The 7,613-nt window shown below is 40.5% G+C and overlaps 1 pseudogene; it reads right to left on the reverse strand.

Annotated features, from left to right (window-relative positions):
• Positions 1-498: 498 nt before the first annotated feature.
• On the reverse strand, positions 499-2,183 carry LOC148186482 (uncharacterized; annotated as a pseudogene).
• Between the last annotated feature and the right edge of the window lie 5,430 nt (positions 2,184-7,613).

Below are 7,613 nucleotides of genomic sequence, written 5' to 3' on the forward strand. Positions count from 1 at the left end.
GTGTGTGTGTGTGTGTGTGTGTGTGTGTGTGTGTGTGTGTTTCTTTGTAGTTTTGTGTCATGTTCAACAACATGAGCAGACCAGAAAACAAATTAACTTACAGTAGAAAGCAGCATGGAGGCCAGTGAAAATGTCAGGGTGGTGCGGTTTCTTCCTTCAAGCTCAGGTCCTCTACCAAGGCCTGGGAGCTTAAGGGTCCTGGCAGTATCAAAGCTGTTTCTAGGACTGCACTCTTGTTGACTGAGATCTCAGTTGTTAGACCTGGAATTGTCATAAAGCACAGAGCATACATTATGCATGGTTACGGGAGGTAGATTTGCTGTGATTTATTAAGATTTTCAGTGTGATACTGGGACATTTGGGTGTATGTTCATCGTGTGTTGCTGTGGACTTCATCTAACTGAACTCTTTTTTTATTATTATCATGTGCTACCTACCTGTTAAATGAATGCACATGCTGCAGACAAATCAGCTGTATCCGCTTAACAACCAGCGATGTCATTCGCCAGTTGTCAGTCCACAACTGCTGTTGCTGGAGCTGCTGTTGTTGAAGCTGCTGTTGTTGGAGCTGCTGTTGTTGGAGCTGCTGTTGCTGGTGTTGCTGAGAAAGATGTCGCTGACCAGTGAACATGGATCGCCTCCTCTCCTCCTGCCGTGACGAAGCTGAGGCTGGATTTCATTGATACAAAGCTCGCAATCCACCAGATAAAGGAAAGTGTAAACATCCTCTCATTTGGTGTGAGTTGGTTCAGTGTAGTTGTTGTTTTGAGTTTGACTGGGTCCCGTTTCCCTGTCCAAGGACACTGGAGGTAGCACAGCGATCCCAAGGCACACTCACCTTTCAGGGCCTGGCTGTGTGGAAATCCCCGCGCTGGATGTCACGGTTCGAACTGTAGCTGCCCTGCATCGCTGCATTGCCGCATTTACACCTCCGCTGGGAAGGATCCAATTCCTGCACTTGGTTCGAAGGAAAACATGGAGTATCGTGAGTCCCAACTGTATCGGATTTGAACTGTTGAACACTTTGAATCTTTTAACTTGACAGTGTTTTAGTGGTAAAAGGAGATTCATGGACATATCTACATTTTACCTATCGATAAAAAGTGTTATTTTTATATATACGACACCTCCCCTTCACTGTGTTTGTTGTGGCTGGGAATCTGAGCAAAAAAAAGAGTAACAGCACAAACAAAACAGAAGAAAAACCTGCAATAGAATCTGCTGGTACCACTGGTACCTTCACCTTCCACACTTTCTCTGACTCCTCTTTCAACCCTTGGTATTTCTCGAGCTTCTTGTGTTCCTTTTTCCTGATATTGCTATCGCTCAGGATTGCTACACCTAATACTACTGTCTTTTTCTTGCTTATCGAACACTGTGACGACTGGTTGGTTAGCCGTGACCAGTTTGTCAGTACGGATCTGGAAGTCCCACAGGATCTTAGCCCTGTTATTTCCACTTTGAACTAGGGACTTGTAGCCCACACAGATGTCCCTGTACACGATGCCAGCCACTTGGTTATGACGCTCCATGAACACTGTACCTACCTGCATCTTACACACTGCTGTTAAGGTAAGGCCATTTCATTTGTATAGTACATTTCATACATACGTGCTTTACAGAGCAATAACATAGATAAGATAAGATAAGATATAAAAGGTAAAATCAATTACTAAATAATTTTAAAAATTGTCATGTGCTGGACTGTCTGGAGTGCCTTTTCTTGTGCCGCTATGAACATTGACTCTGTGCTGTCCCTCAGACGGGCCTTTTCCAGCAATTGGTAGGATTTCTCAATACCAGCTACTTCTGCTATCTGTCGGTGGTACAGGCCGTGCAACGGCTTGTCCTTCCATGACAGCTCCACCTCTTCATCATCATCATCATCATCATTGGTCTTATGCTGCCTGAGACATTCACCTAGCAAGTCATTGCTTGGGGCTATCTTCTTGATGTACTCCTGGATTTCCTCCTGGACTCCTGGAACATCCTTTTAATTCTCCTGCCTTCTACCTCTCTAGTGTACCTCTTCAGGTGGTGTCAGTCTTTGTTTGGCAGTCTCACATCACTGGTATGGACAGTTTGGTGTCCTTCTTAGGAAGGTCTTTCTTGGTCACACCTTTCTGCACCTCTATGAGAAGACTGACTTCCCTCCATGTTGCCTTGATTTTGGCTTCCAGCATCCCTTTCTATGGGTGCTGTTTTGCCTATTTCCTACCTAAAATGTCTTCAGAAACATATTTTAGTGTGCCATTAAGCCATAATTTGAGAATTTCTGAACAGGAAGATTCAGTTGCTTTGTTGCCATTCTGCCTAAAATGTTTTCAGAAACATCTTGTAACTAATACAAGATTGTTTTGTTGCCATCCAGGCACCATGTTGTTTCCTGTGTCAAAACTGTCTAGCTCTTATTAGGTCCACCAGCAAAAACATTTATTGGTCCAGTTCAACACAGTGCATTCTGGTAATTGTAGTTTTCCCTCCTCTTGAGCAAAAGTGAATGCCACAGCCCTTTTCTCTTCTCTCAGGTCATGTAGCACCAGTTTCAAATGTATTTCTGCTCTGGATCTTTCTACTGCATAGACAGCACAGTTTAATGAAAACACTATCTCTTCAGCAGTAAGAATTTCTTTAAAATTAGAGATTGTAGAGTTTTACAGAATAAAATTGATAACAGCTGAATTTCATTAACCTGCTTCAATTTCAGGGTCTTACCTCTGTCCATGTTGGCTTGTCATATACTGTCCCTTCTCCATCCTTGATGTTATTATATACAACATGCTTTTCCAGCTACGTTTACATTACATAAATCATCCCACTACAATTTTACTGTGTGTGTGTGTGTGTGTGAGAGAGAGAGAGAGAGAGAGAGAGAGAGAGAGAGATATGTGGATTGTGAGATGTGAGGAGATGTGAGAGCGCAGCGATCGATGGCATCACAAGCAGCACTGAGATCAAGGAGGACCAGGTTGGAGCACTGCCCAGTTGTAGCAGCTGTGAGGGTGTAATTTCAGACTTTGCTTCAAAAAAGATCTCTTGTCTTCTTGATACCTCTGAGGCTTGACTTTTAAGCCTCATAAGGCTGCAAACCCGGCTGATAAAGACTTATAGAGCTGTGTCTTGCTTCTTAGTGTGATAAGAAGTGCTACAGCAACTCCCTCACGCCACAGTGAGTCATTTGATTTGATGCTACTGCGATGCCATAAATTTGCTTAATGGAGCTTTAACCCAGAACATTTAAAACTCAGAGTCTGAGCAGAATGCGAGAGATTTCTAAGACAATTTATGGATTCAAATAAAGTTCTAGGATTATTATGATATCATTTCTATGCTGGGAAAAATAATTTGCTCGGCAGTCTTTACCGCATCACAGGATCGTTCAGTTGTAGATGAAACACTGTGCTTTTTTCACTTGAGCTCAGCTTTTAACAGAGCATAGACATCCACTTAACCTTGAGGAGGCACTGGGGAGCTTTTTAAAGTGTTTATATCACAAAACTGCTAATGTAAAAGGTGGTTTATCTACAGGGGGTGGACACAGTAACAGCAATCTCATAAAATGATTCTGCAAAAACTACTGTCTTGTCTCTCGAGAAACTGCATTTATACACAACTAGTTTGAAAGAGCAAATACAATGGTGGATTAAGTACCTGAAAGCTCTACTGAATTAAAGTACAGATATCGTACCAGAAAAAAAATAAAGAAAATTACTTTGGTAGATGTTAAAGTCACCTATTAAAATGTTACTTGATTAAAAGTCTTAAAGTATCTGATGTTTACTTTAGTTAAGTATCAAAAGTAATTTTATGAAATTAAATCTGGTATAAAAAAGTAAAAGTATGAGTAAGTGGTGCTAATAAAACAGCAAGCGGTCAGTATTCTGAGGATTATACAGTTTATTTCTTTTAGACATGTATACCACTTTAAATAAGATGCTTGCATTACATTTGAAGATACAAGGTTTTTTGTTTGTTTGTTTGTTTTTACAACTCAAAGGATTTAAAGGAAACCTTTGAGCTCCAGGGCTTACGCAGTGCAGAGAACAGTTGCTGCACATTCACGTGTCACAGATCTTTTTCTTCTTGAATCATCACCCGCCCTCTCAGCAGTGGGACGCCATTTTCTGCTCCCATCATGACGTCATTCTTATAATTGTGTGGAATATTGTCACTGGCATGTAGCATCTCATTTAACATTCATGGGGCTTGAGAGGAAATTAAAGCTTTACATTGGCTTTGAGAGCACGTGTTTGCATTTGCAGCTATGATTAACAAAACTACCTTGCAAACTAGGACCCCTGATTCTTTCAACCTTTGGATTTTATCTTGTAGTAACAAAGTAACAAAAACATAGAAATGGGCTACATAGACACTGGATTAAAAGTGTGGTAAAATTATTTTACTCTGATACAGCAGTGGAGTAAAAGTCAAAGTTGAAAGAAATATAAAAACTCGATTAAAGTATAGATACTTTCAAGAAAACATGACATGACACCGCTGGTAATGCAATGCAAATTACATTTTCTGTGCCCCAGTTATGAATCCCAAAACCCAGAAATTAGTTAACACTTCAGCACCTCTGGCCCCCTCATCTCAAAGTCAATGTTAATGTCAGTGTTTGTTTGTTTTTTTTGTTTGTGTGTTTTTGTGAGATGCCTGAAATAAGGTCTGTGGTAAACATGAGCTTTAAAGACTTTCAGGTTTTGTTCTCTGACATAAAATATGTCATAATATCCCACTTGTGAATTTGAAAACTTTAATGTGTCTTAAAAAATGCAAAGACTACAGAGCATCATCACTTCACAACCATAGTGTGTTTGTTATATGATATCATTAGCTTTTTACTTCTGGTAATTGCATTTAGGCCTTTAAATTCCCTAAGAGTTGTGTTCATTTGTGGAGATTAGCTAAACAAAACATATCATAAACATTTGTTTCACACAGGGTTTATTTTCTACCGTAATCAAAAACCCAAAAGAAAAATCCCATAGGCTTTTTTGATGAGGAAACCAGTGCGAATCAACCTTCAATTTTGGCCTACAAAAACTCGCTACCACTCTATGAGGAAATGTCGCTGATTAATGTACCTGGAAAGTCACAAAAAAGCTGAACAAATGTTAAAAGTATTTTAGTTGTTTTCCACCAAATTAAGCAATCCTGCAACGATGTATCCACTTAGATTAAAGCATTATTTTTTGATTACATTTTATATTAGCATTTAACCAAAGTCACAATCTTTCCCAACCTTAATCAAAGTGCTTTTGTGACCTAAACCTAATACAGCAGTCTGAATGCAAACCCAAAGTTCAAGTGTCAAAGTCCTGCATTTTGTACACCTGACATCCTTCCCAACCACCTCCTTCCAAAGCCTACATGATACATGACTGTAGCGTTTCATTACCCAACAAAAATGTTGTCTCTGAACATAATCCAGGCGATTACATTGCCACAAAAACACAATTGAGGAAGCAGTTGAGTAACATAGAAGCCTCATTTCTAGGAGACATGGTTGGACTGCATGATGCAGTTCACATTTGTCTTGCTGGACTGCATTTTCCTAACACATGTTCCAGCACTTTGGTGTTTTTTCACAAAGGTTAAATTCATTGCAGAGCTCTTTTATTGGATTGCATTATATTGTTATTGCTTCCGCCTCGTATCTGTCTGTGATGTAGGTGTCTGTGTCTACGGCCGCCTCAGGTTCTCTCTTAAATACTCAACTTATCTTCTTTACCGAGCAATAACTGCTTTCATCTTTCGAATAGTCGGACCAGATCTTTGAGATTGGAAAGAAATAAAGTAAATAAAAAAGAAACAGGTCAGAGAGACTGCAGCACTCTCTCTTGTGACTCAACTGATGAGGTTCAAGTTCTTCACGCAGAAAAATGATCAGCAACTGATTTTCAAACAAGTCGGTAACAATTTGTATCTTCAAAATTACTGTCGACAGTGTCACACCTGAGTCTCTTTCCGACTACAGCTGGTGGAATCACACCTTCAGAGTGGCAAAACGATACTCTGGATTGATATATGTAGCAAATGTTGACAGTTTATTTCAAACTCCGCTATATAGTAACGTACAAATGTAAAGAATCTGTGGTTCCAAAAGCATAACATAGACATGATGTGCGCGATAGTCCCACTTCAACAGGCAGTGTAAAAGCGCTACATAATAATGTGGAAATGTAATTTATCCGTGGTTTTCAGAAACCATGGATGCCAACATTTTTCCTGACAGCTGAGTTGCCCCAGAGTAAGAAAATGATACTTAGATATTTTTTTTAATTGCTGTTTTTCATTTAGTTGTGAATATTTTACAGTATAGAGAAATGCACCCCTTCAGGGGCATCTAAACGGGGCTCTAAACAAAGGGTTTGGACCTAAAGCACCAGTTCCAGCCAGCTTCTTTTTTGTATCATTTTACTTTTCTGTATTGCATCACATTTTAACCAGTGAAAACAATATGTGCTATAAATCCAGTGCTGATCATTTAAGATCTCACTAGGTATAAAAATGTCTCCCATCCAGACCAGTCAAAGGCACTGATGCTTTGCAGCCACTTTGTGATACTTTAACAAACCTGCTGAGTCGCTTTATGTAGCAACTCACAGCTTTCCGGTGATAGAGAGAGCTGATGAATCCATGCTAATCCCCCTTTTCATCACACCTAGTCCTTCTCCCCAGCTGCCTTGCCTGTGGCTCTGAATACCTGCCTGTTTATGTTTTACCCGCCATGCAGCCTCCTCTGCTTTCATCTAGCTCACAACACCACCTTGATGTTGGAGTAGTGCTTAATTCAGGGTGGTTAGAGCATCAAACAATCTGCATGTCCAAACAACTATGGACAAAAGGTCACCTGTGAAGTTGAGCATTGTATGGGTGGGATATTATGCACATGCACCTGACAAATCTGTTGAAGTTTGCATCATAAAAGATGTGTTCAGTGAAAGACCACTAGACAGTTTGATCAGAGGACATTATGTGGTGCATTGCAAATACACGTGAAATATGATCCTGATCCTGAGATCTTTTTCCTGCACAAAACACACACCGCTGCATGGATTTCTCCCCTTGGTTCTAAACAATCAAATGAGGCTTAATGAGCGAGTCCAGAAGCTGACATTTAAACTGCGGCACGTGGACAGAAGAGGCTCCCCCGCCTTCCTCAGGGACACATTGTGAAGTGATGGAAAATAGAAAAGGATGGCCACAGTTTAATAAGACAGAGGAACTCCTCCTCGGCCCCATGGTGCCGCCCCTATTCATCCTCTTTCTTTATTCTCCACCTTCTCCTCCAGTCAAAAGGTCTCCTCCAGGTCAGACTCCAACAAAGGTGCAGCAAATAATGGATAAGGATGTATTACTCTTCCATCACCTTTCTTTAATGATGACCCCTCTTCCTCCTCCTCCTCCTCCTCCTCCTCCTCCTTCTTCTTCTTCTTCTTCATTTTATTCCTCAAGAGCTGTCACTAATCCTGCCTCAGCTTTTAGCCATCTCCCTCTTTAATCATAACTCAAACAGTGTGTCAAAATGCAAGAACAAATGGCAGCAACAGCAATCCATCAAAACACTCGAGCTGCATGCATATCTGATGAGGAGTACAGTAGAAACA

This window comes from Plectropomus leopardus, chromosome 18 (genome assembly GCF_026936395.1).
Source record: "Plectropomus leopardus strain MGB_pleo_1.0 chromosome 18, ASM2693639v1, whole genome shotgun sequence".
In the NCBI taxonomy this organism is placed as follows: Eukaryota; Metazoa; Chordata; class Actinopteri; order Perciformes; family Serranidae; genus Plectropomus; species Plectropomus leopardus.